Genomic DNA, 11,247 nt, shown 5'->3' on the forward strand with positions numbered 1-11,247 from the left:
GATAGAGTTACTGGAGGTTTTGAAGCTGTGATTGCTCAGTGCTAAAACAGTCTGTTCATAAAGGCCGATCCTTCCTTTCAACAGTGGCCAAACTGAATCCAAAAGATAATTTTCCCCCATGGAGTTGGTAAGAATGGAACATACTCCTGTCAAATCTCACTGATATGCTGATGAATTCCTTTTAAAGAGAGTTGGATGAATACCTGAAGGTATCGAATGCAATGAGGGTGAACAGAGAGAATCTCTCAAATACCCCGTGGATTGCAATAGTTTCTATGTACTTGGAACCATAGGGAACATCTCAAGTGACATCAGGTCAGGGTTGAATGAGCATTATGTTTGATTGAGGATCCTGAGTTTGTGCTTGAGTTTGGTATAGGATCAGGGAGAAGATCCTCAGAGTTTTCTTTTCTTGGAGAAACTTTCCTGCGGCTTCTCATCTCCTTTAGAAGGTTAAGAAAGAATTTGTCTTTATAATGCACCCTCAGGCACACAGCAAGATCCCACAAACAGCAAATGAGATGCATGGCCAATGAAATATTTTTGTTGGAGTTGGCTGAGGAAGGGACATTGGTCAGATTAGATGAGTTGGAGAGAGTTCAGAGTTTACATGGTCTGTTGGAGCCAATAGGCTCGATGGGCAAGAAAATCCTTTTGTTTCCAGGTCAAAATTCCTTCCTCAACCAACAGCACCAAAAATAGATTAACCGGTCATTTGCCTCATTGCTGTTTGTGGGATCTTGCTTTACGTACGATAGCTGTCATCTTTGCCTACACAACAGTAACTGCACTTAAAAGAAATTGTCCATCTCTAGTTGCCCCTTGAGAAGGTGGTGGTGGGCCGTCTTCTTGAACCGCTGCAGTCCGTGTGGTGAAGGTTCTCCCACAGTTCTGTTAGGCAGGGAATTCCAGGATTTTGACCCAACAATGATGAAGGAATGGCGATATATTTCCAAGTCAGGATGATGTGTAGAGGGGAACTTGGTGGTGATGGTGTTCCCTTGCACCTGTTGCCCTTGTCCTTCTAGATGATGGAGGTTGCGGCTTCGGGAGGTGTGTTGAAGTACGCATTCTGCACAATCATTTTTATCGGCCTGGTTTGATCCCTGGCCTGTACTGAGGTCACAGACTTCAGATAGGGTGACAGTGGGGACATCACAAAGAGAGAAAATCCCTGGTGGAGTTGCTGCTCCTGATTGATATGCAGCGAGTGAGGATCTTTTGCGAGGACTCTATCTAAGACTAGGGCTAGCAGTCGAGTCGTTGACACCTGTTGAACAACTATTGCCTCACACACACACATCTGCTGCTGAAACCCTCATCCGTGCCTTTGTTACCTCCAGACTTGACTATTCCAATGCTCCTCTGGCCGGCCTCCCACCTTCCACCCTCCGTAAACTCGAGCTCATCCAAAACTCTGCTGCCCGTATCCTAACTCGCACCAAGTCCCGTTCACCCATCACCCCCTGTGCTCGCTGACCTATATCGGCTCCCGGTCCAGGGACGCCTCGATTTTAAAATTCTCATCCTTGTTTTCAAATCCCTCCATGGCCCTCGCCCCTCCTTATCTCTGTAACCTCCTCCAGCCCTACAACCCTCCGAGATCTCTGCGCTCCTCCAATTCTGGCCTCTTGCACATCCCCGATTTTCATCGCTCCACCATTGGCGGCCGTGCCTTCAGCTGCCTCGGCCCTAAACTCTGGAATTCCCTCCCTAAACCTCTCTACCTCTCTCTCCTCCTTAAAGACGTTCCTTAAAACCTACCTCTTTGACCAAACTTTTGGTCACCTGTCCTAATATCTCCTTATGTGGCTCGGTGTCAAATTTAGTTTGATAATCGCTCCTGTGAAGCACCTTGGGATGTTTTACTCCATTAAAGGCGCTATATAAATGCAGGTTGTTGTGGTTATTGAATGTTCACTTGGGGTGCGATACCAGAGTGGACATCTATCTCAGTCGGGGTTAGTGCCTGCTGGAGAGGAGAGGAAACAATGGACCAAAAAAAGTAATTTGTCTATCTCCGCTTTGAGCTTGTTTGCTCAAAGCCCAACCATCCTCATAACGTGTTGCATAATCCTTAAACACCACTGATGACGGAAAGATTGTGATATTTTATGACCTTTTTTTAACTGAAGGAAGTCTCCTTGTTATTATTTTTTGATCCAATATTCCAACAGATAAGTTAACGTTTACTGAGCTCTCGTTTATCTTCCCTTTTCAACAGCAGTGATAAAACGCTGGAGAGAGCTTTTTTTTTAATCCACTCCAAAATGATTAATTATTGTGTGGAATTCTGGTGAGCCCAATGAAAACCATTTTTTAATCGCAGTTTTCAAGTGTGGGGCTGCTCTGACCAACCAAGCCCAGCACCTGTTCACTGTGATATGGTGAGAAATCTTCCTGTGTCTGGGAATCCTGCCATTGGAATTGTAAATAAAGTGCTGGAACATTGCCTCCTTTCATCCCATCAGACAGAAATTTATATAACCTCTTCCCGTGTCTCTCGAACATCACACAGCACTTTATATAAAATGAATCACTGCTCCTTTTCAAGTAGTCACTGATGTTCTGGAGCAAATCACAGCAGGTTCTTATAAATAGCAATGAGTTGAATGGCCAGTGTCTCTCTCTCTCTCTCTCTGTCCCTCTTTCTGCCTCTCTCTCTCTGTCCCTCTTTCTGTCTCTCTCTCTCTCTCTGTCTTTCTCTCCCTCTGACTCTCTCTCCCTTTCTGTCTGCCTGTCTGTCTCTCTGTCTGTCTCTCTTTCTCTGTCACTGTCTCTCTCTCTCTGTCACTGTCTCTCTCTCTCTGTCCCTCTGTCTCTCTCTCTTTTTCTGTCTATCTTTCTGTCTTGCTCTCTCTCTCTCGCTCTCTCCATTTCTGTCTCTCTCCATCTATGTCTGTCTCTCTCTCTCTCTGCATCTTGCTCTGTTTCTCTCGTTCTCTGTCTCTCGCTCTTTCTCTGTCTCTCTCTCTCCCTCTCCCTCTCTGTCTCTCTCCCTCTCCCTCTCTCTCTCTCTATGTCTCTCTGTCTCACTCTCTCTGTCTCTGTCTCTCCCTCTCCCTCTCTGTCTCTCTCCCTCTCTCTCTCTCTCTCTGTCTCTCTCTCTCTATGTGTCTCTGTCTCTCCCTCTCCCTCTCTGTCTCTCTCCCTCTCTCTCTCTCCCTCTCTCTGTCCCTCTCTCTCTATGTGTCTCTGTCTCTCTCTCTATGTCTCTCTGTCTCACTCTCTCTGTCTCTCTCTCTCCCTCTCTCTCTCTCTCTCTCTCCCTCTCTCTGTCTCTCTCTCTCTCTCTATGTCTCTCTGTCTCTCTCTATTTCTCTCTCCCTATGTATATATATAAAAGCAGGGTAATGGTGATGGTGATAATAACACACAGGGACAATTGAAGCTTTTGTTGCTATCGTGCCTCTCGTGCTAGAGTATCACAGCGGCCCCCAGAGGTAGGTGAAGCCAGGGGAGGTGGGGGGGGGGATAGGAGACCACGGAGGGGAGGTGGGGTGGTGTTGGAGGCCGGAGGGGCGGTGTTGGAGACCGGGGTGGGGGGGGGGAGGTGCGAGGTGTTGGAGGACGGTGGGGGGGGAGGTGTTGGAGGATGGGGGGGGGAGTACTGGAGGATGGGGGGAGTGTTGGAGGATGGGGGGGAGAGTTGGAGGGGTAGGGGTGGTAGGGGGTGATCAGAGGCTGGGTTGGATGAGCAGCAACCCCTGTTCTTTAACTCCACTTCTGCTGCTCCCGACCCCACATTCAAGTGAGTAAATTTCAAGAACCTGCCTAGTTTGTAACAGGCGGTGCCAGGTCTGGTTTTACCGAGTGCCATGACACTGTCTGCCTCAGGACAAACTAATCTTGTAATCAGGGCCTAAAACAGGTGTGAGGCCCCTTATTGATATTTGCATAGGGCCTATAACACCTGTTTCAGGCCTTGGACGCCTATTTTTCTTCCCTCACCAATATGGCGGGTGGCGCACTTTTGGTCGGAAACACGTGTGCACTTCTGGTCTGCCATTTTGGCGTCCTAGTAAGCCCGTTAGCACCTGAAAAATGGACATCCGTGTGGCCGAATTTATTGGCGACACCATTAAGACAGCCTTAGAGTAGGAGATGGAGCGATGAGTCCCAGTCTAAAAGGGTTAAATTACGAGGACAGGTTGCAGAGACTGGGCTTTTATTCCCTCGAGTATAGAAGATTAAGGGGTGATCTAATCGAGGTGTTTAAGATGATTAAAGGATTTGATAGGGTCGATAGAGAGAAACTATTTCCTCTGGTTGGGGGAGTCCAGAACAAGGGGGCAGAACCTTAAAATTAGAGCCAGGCCGTTCAGGGGCGATGTCAGGAAGCACTTCTTCACACAAAGGGGAGTGGAAATCTGGAACTCTCTCCCCCAAAAAGCTGTTGAGGCTGGGGGTCAATTGAAAATTTCAAAACTGAGATTGATGGATTTTTGTTGGGTGAGGGGATTAAGGGTTACGGAACCAAGGGGGGTAAATAGAGTTAAGATACAGATCAGCTATGATCTAATTGAAGGTGGAACAGGCTTGACGGGCTGAATGGCCTCCTCCTATTCCTGTGTTGCTATGAAGCTGTTGGATTGTTGTAAAAACTGAACTGTTTCACTAATGCCCTTTAGGGAAGGGAACTTGCTGATCAAATAGAGAGACACAAAAAAGATTACAATGGAGGAGAGAGATTGGAGTCTTGAAGTACCTTACAATAGTTAGACGAGATACTCAGCTCTTGTACCAAGGTAATATGGGATATTATACATGAAATCTAGGGCAGATGCAATTTTAAAGGTGCCACAATTGTCCCATTATTCATTTGTCAAAATATACTCAAACTCTTCTTGTACAATTATGGTGCTATTGTCGAAAATTACCAGGGTTTCTATAAGTTGATTGGTTAATGCTGTATAATAGAAACACAGCACTGGGTGATCCAACTATTCACAGTCAGGAGCAGCCGAGATGGGCTCCCTGGACGACTGAGGGGGAAAGTGCACCTCCCAGGATGGTACTGAACCCCACCGAACAACAACGGCAATTTGCATTTCTGTAGCGCATTTGACGTATGTGAAAGAGCTTCACAGTTTCATGGTTAGACCTGAACAGGGACTAGACCTGAAGTAGGGTGGGAGGAGTGGAGCATAAACACTGGCATGGACCTGTTGGGCCGAATGGCCTGTTTCTGTGCTGTAGACTCGATGTAATTCTATGTAAGAGAGAAGTGAAGGGAGGTGGCTGATGGCAAGGTAGATTTTTAGGTGTGGGGGAGATGTAGATGGCGGAGGGTGTTAGGGAGGGGAGTTCCAGAGTGTGGGGTCGAGGTGGGACTGGCTGATAGTAGAATGGAGGGGGGGAGGGAAACACACAGTATAGCAGAGTCAAAAGAGAGGAGAATGCAGGAGCATGGCGTACAGTAGTGTACAGTAGTGTACAGTAGTGTAGTGGATTAGTAACCCAGAGAAATTAGTTCAAATCCCACCGTGTCAGTTTGAGAATTTGAATTCGGTATAAAAAATCTGGAAATAAAAATCTGGTCTCAGTAAAAGTGACCGTGAATCTGTCGGATTGTCATAAAAACCCAACTGGGTTACAAATGTCCTTTAGGGAAGGAAACCTGCCGTCCTTACTCTCTCTGGGCCTGTATGTGACTCCAGTCCCCACACCAAACATGGTTGACTCTTAACTGCCCCTCTGAAGTGGCTAAGCAAGACACTGCAATGGTTCAAGAAGGCGGCCCACCACCATCTTCTCAGGACGACTAGGGACGGGCAATAAATGCCGGCCTTGCCAGCGACGCCCACATCCCCAGAGTGAATGAAAAGAAAATGTGGTGTTGGAGGAGGTTGTCGAGTGATGGAGGAGTGAGACTGTGGAGGAGTTTGTGGATATTGAAGGTTACCACAGAGGCCCAGTGGAGGGTTGTTGATGTCCCAGCGACTATCAGTGCTCTGAGCGGGGTTATCTGATCTCAGGAAGGTTATACTCAATAATACCCAGCACTACTCTTATACAAAAAGAAAGAACTTGCATTTATACAGCGCCTTTCATGACCTCAGGACGCCCCAAAGTGCTTTACAGCCAATTAAGTACTTTTTGAAGTGTAGTTGCTGTTGTAATGTAGGAAATGCAGCAGCCAATTTGTGCACAGCAAGATCCCACAAACAGCAATGTGATAATGACCAGATAATGTGTTTTAGTGATATTGGTTGAGGGATAAATATTGGCCAGGAAACCAGGGAGAACTCCATCTGCTCTTCTTCGATGAGTGCAATGGGATCTTTTACATCCACCTGAGAGGGCAGACGGGGACCTCCTTCCGGAGGTGCGGAGCCCAGAACTGACCAAGGCTCTGTACAACTGGAGCATCACTTGTTCCCCTTTTGTACTCCAGCCCCCTTGAGATAAAGGCCAACATTCGATGAGGCTTTTTGATTACTTCAGCCCTTCTGCCATGCTCCATCGCTCCCCATGTTCAAAAGCTTCCTCTCTCTTCAACTATTAGTTCATCCTCTCGCCCGTGGGATGTTTAGTGCTGTATGAGTGCAAGTTGTGTTCGTTGGTGTCTGCCATAAGCTTTACTGCTGATGTCACAGTGTTTCAACCTGTTCTGGTTAGGAACACAGGAACAGGAGGAGGCCATTCAGCACCTCGAGCCTGTTCCACCATTCAATCAGATCATGGTTGATCTGCATCTCAACTCCATTTACCCGCCTTTGCTCCCTATCCCTTGGTACCCTGACCCAACAAAAATCCATCAACCTTGGTTTTGAAAATTTCAATTGACCCCCAGCATCCACAGCCTTTTTGGGGGAGAGAGTCCCTCATTTCCACTCCCCCGTGTGATGAAGTGCTTCCTGATTTCACTGCTGAACAGCCTGGCTCTAATTTTGAGATTATGTCCCCCAGTTCTTGATTCCCCCGTCAGAGGAAATAGAAAGATTACACCTTGGAGTTTTGGTCACATTGGTATTTCAGTGGGTATATGCCTCTCCTGGCATGGTACTGAGTGGGTTCTGAGCCCTATAGAGCAGCTAGCTCAAGGTTCAATCCCTGGACTACTACAGCTACAACCTGCCTTTATGTAGCACCTCCAACATAGTAAAAGGTCCCAAGCTGCTTCTCAGGAGCGATTATCAGACAAAATTTGACACCGAGCCACATAAGGAAATATTAGGACAGGTGACCAAAAGCTTGGTCAAAGAGGTAGGTTTTAAGGAGCATCTTAAAGGAGGAGAGAGAGGTAGAGAGGCGGAGAGGTTTAGGGAGGGAATTCCAGAGCTTAGGGCCGAGGCAGCTGAAGGCACGGCCGCCAATGGTGGAGCGATTAAAATCGGGGATGCGCAAGAGGCCAGAATTGGAGGAGCGCAGAGATCTCGGAGGGTTGTGAGGCTGGGGGAGGTTATGGAGATATTCTGGGCTCACACTTGAATGAGACGGGAGATAAATTCATAACCGAATAAGGGAAGAGAGGAGAAAACCTCTTTTAAAAAAAAGGCTACAAAAATTGGAAAGGTGCTTTAACGTTGGGAAAGAAAGCTGTGAAACAGATTCTCCATGTGTTTCTTTTTCATGATGCTGGAGAGTTTCACACAAAGGAGAGGCGATGTAAATGAGGCAGTGATTTGACAGCTGGCCGATATTCTCTGACACCGGTGATGAATGGCTGAGAGGAACGTAAGACAAACTCGTCTGCGTTGCAGGAAAAAAAAAGCCCAGGATCAGCACCGGAGGGAGAGAGGGAATGATACTCTCTCTAATTAACGCAGTTCTCCCCGCACTAATCCGGACACCGAGTCAAATGGGAAATGTACGGATAACAGTGTCGTTCGCAGGGATCCTGAAGCAATGAATCTCTCGGAGATTTCATTGTGTCTCCTGTGCACTTGCCAATCAGGAGATGGGATAGAACTGGGCGGATGGGAGCGGGGAACGAGATTAAAGAGTCTTGACTGATAATACCTGGATCAGAATTGAGTTTCTACTGTATAGAACCCGCAGCTGTGACACAATTCCAAACCCTGTGCCATCATTTCATGCATGCTTATAAAAACGCAAATGTATGCTGAGGCTCAATTTTTTTTCTTTTAAATTCCTATTTTTAGCCTCCCTGCCAACTCCATGGGCAGCATACGTAGGGGGTGAGACTGGGCAGGAGTGCAGAATGAGCAACCCCGACTAATTTTCTTTATCCGTTGAATTCAATGGCGTGTTAAACGGGCCATCGATTCACAATGGCCCTTTTTTTTATTCGTTCATGGGATGTGGGCGTCGCTGGCGAGGCCGGCATTTATTGCCCATCCCTAATTGCCCTTGAGAAGGTGGTGGTGAGCCGCCTTCTTGAACCGCTGCAGTCCGTGTGGTGAAGGTTCTCCCACAGTGCTGTTAGGAAGGGAGTTCCAGGATTTTGACCCAGCGACGATGAAGGAACGGCGATATATTTCCAAGTCGGGATGGTGTGTGACTTGGAGGGGAATGTGCAGGTGGTGTTGTTCCCATGTGCCTGATGTCCTTGTCCTTCTAGGTGGTAGAGGTCGTGGGTTTGGGAGGTGCTGTCGAAGAAGCCTTGGCGAGTTGCTGCAGTGCATCCTGTGGATGGCACACACTGCAGCCACAGTGCGCTGGTGGTGAAGGGAGTGAATGTTTAGGGTGGTGGATGGGGTACCAATCAAGCTGGCTGCTTTGTCCTGGATGGTGTCGAGCTTCTTGAGTGTTGTTGGAGCTGCACTCACCCAGGCAAGTGGAGAATATTCCTTCACACTCCTGACTTGTGCCTTGTAGATGGTGGAAAGGCTTTGGGGAGTCAGGAGGTGAGTCGCTCACCACAGAATACCCAGCCTCTGACCTGCTCTTGTAGCCACAGTTTTTATGTAGTTGGTCCAGTTAAGTTTCTGGTCAATGCTGACCCCCAGGGTGTTGATGGTGGGGAATTCGGCGATGGTAATGCCGTTGAATGTCAAGCGGAGGTGGTTAGACTCTCTCTTGTTGGAGATGGTCATTGCCTGGCACTTGTCTGGCGCGAATGTTACTTGCCACTTATCAGCCCAAGCCTGGATGTTGTCCAGATCTTGCTGCATGCGGGCACAGACTGCTTCATTATCTGAGGGGTTGCGAATGGAACTGAACACTGTGCAATCATCAGCGAACATCCCCATTTCTGACCTTATGATGTAGGGAAGGTCATTGATGAAGCAGCTGAAGATGGTTGGGCCTAGGACACTGCCCTGAGGAACTCCTGCAGCAATGTCCTGGAGCTGAGATGATTGGCCTCCAACAACCATTACCATCTTCATTGGATAAATACTTGAAAAGGAAAAATTTGCAGGGCAATGGGAAAAGAGCATGGAAGTGGGGCTAATTGGATAGCTCTTTCAAAGAGCCGGCACAGGCACAATGGGCCGAAAGGCCTCCTTCTGTGCTGTACTATTCACTTACTGCTCGAGGCCAATCTCACTCCCATGGAATTCCCACGGGTCCCTGGTTCCCAGCGCCTATCAAGGGAAGTCTGCAATCGGTCACTAAGAGGTGACCCTCCCGACGATGTCTCTATCTCCAGTTGGCTCTCCTCATCTCCTGAAGGCGCTGCCCCCTTTGCTAGAGTACAGTTCCAAAGCTGGTCACCCTCCACTATCTATGTGTGTGAACGTAGAAAGTAAGCATTGGAGGGCTATTCCACCATGGGATGCATCATAACTGAGCCTGATCCTGTTCTCCGCTTATGTCTGTACATAGAATTACACAGAATGTACAGCACAGAAACAGGCCATTCGGCCCAACTGGTCCATGCCGGTGTTTATTCTCCACATGAGCCTCCTCCCTCCCTACCTCATCTCACCCTATCAGCATATCCTTCTATTCCTTTCTCCCTCATGTGTTTATCGAGCTTCCCCTTAAATGTATCTACACTATTCACCTCAACTACTCCTTGTGGGAGCGAGTTCCACATTCTCACCACTCTCTGGGTAAAGAAGTTTCTCCTGAATTCCCTATTGGATTTATTAGTGACTCTCTTATATTTATGGCCTCTAGTTCTGGCCTCCCCCACAAGTGGAAACATTTTTTCTGAGTCTACCCTATCAAATCCCTCCATAATTTTAAAGACCTCTATCAGGTCACCCCTCAGTCTTCTCTTTTCTCGAGAAAGGAGTCCCAGCCTGTTCAGTCGTTCCTGATAGTTGTGGAGGAGATTAGGCCAGAAGACATAGTGAGGGGGAGTGTCATTAAATGAAGGAAGGCAAAGGTGGGTAGATGGAGTTAAGATATAGTTCAGTCATGATCTAATTGAATGGCAGAACAGGCTCGAGGAGCAGAATGGCCTCCTCCTTTTTCTATGTTCCTAAGAGTGGAGCCATAAAAAGTATGATGTGGAGATGCCGGTGATGGACTGGGGTGGACAAATGTAAGGAGTCTTACAACACCAGGTTATAGTCCAACAACTTTATTTGAAATCACAAGCTTTCGGAGGCTTCCTCCTTCGTCAGGTGAGTGTGGAATCCTACACTCACCTGACGAAGGAGGAAGCCTCCGAAAGCTTGTGATTTCAAATAAAACTGTTGGACTATAACCATAAAAAGTAAGGAGGGGTTGGGGGGAACGGTGAAATGAAGCTGTCCCCTTGCCCTACAGAGACAGAGAGAATTCCACTCATCCCAGCTTATGTTGAGGCTCCTCCATTGGCTGGTGAGTTTATCCAGTGAGTCACTGAGTCAGACCAGGTTTCAACCTCTGTTCTTTGCTGATCTCAGCTGGGGCAAGAGTTGGGGTTCTAGTGCAGTGACCTTAGAATCCCCCCAGGGCAAGGGGGGAAGCATTTGGCCCCTGATTGCTGTCAACAGGGAGTTGGAAAGTGTGGGCACCAGGCTAGGTCAAGTTCAAGCCAAATTAACCCGCTGGCACTCGGGTAAAGAGTGGCCACTTTGGTCAGGGGCACAGGAGGGTGCCCAAGACCTTGGATCTGCACCCCAGTAAGGAGTCAGATTATTTAGTGGGGGTGGGGGGAATAGGAGGAAAATTGATGAATAAAGGAAAATGGTTTCAGATCCAGCCTCGAAACCGAAGTACAGAGAGCTGAATTTTCCCAGGTGACTGATGACTCACTCTGAGAACAGGATAATGGTTCCCACCTGATGAAGTGTTTTTTTTTTTCAGTTCTGTGGATTGACAAAAATGATGTTGCAGTGAAGTGCAGAGCTGTAATCTGCCTCAGGGTAGCATTACCAGGCAGCAGATCGCAGCTTAAGTAGT

This window comes from Heptranchias perlo, chromosome 11 (genome assembly GCF_035084215.1).
Source record: "Heptranchias perlo isolate sHepPer1 chromosome 11, sHepPer1.hap1, whole genome shotgun sequence".
Classification (NCBI taxonomy): domain Eukaryota; kingdom Metazoa; phylum Chordata; class Chondrichthyes; order Hexanchiformes; family Hexanchidae; genus Heptranchias; species Heptranchias perlo.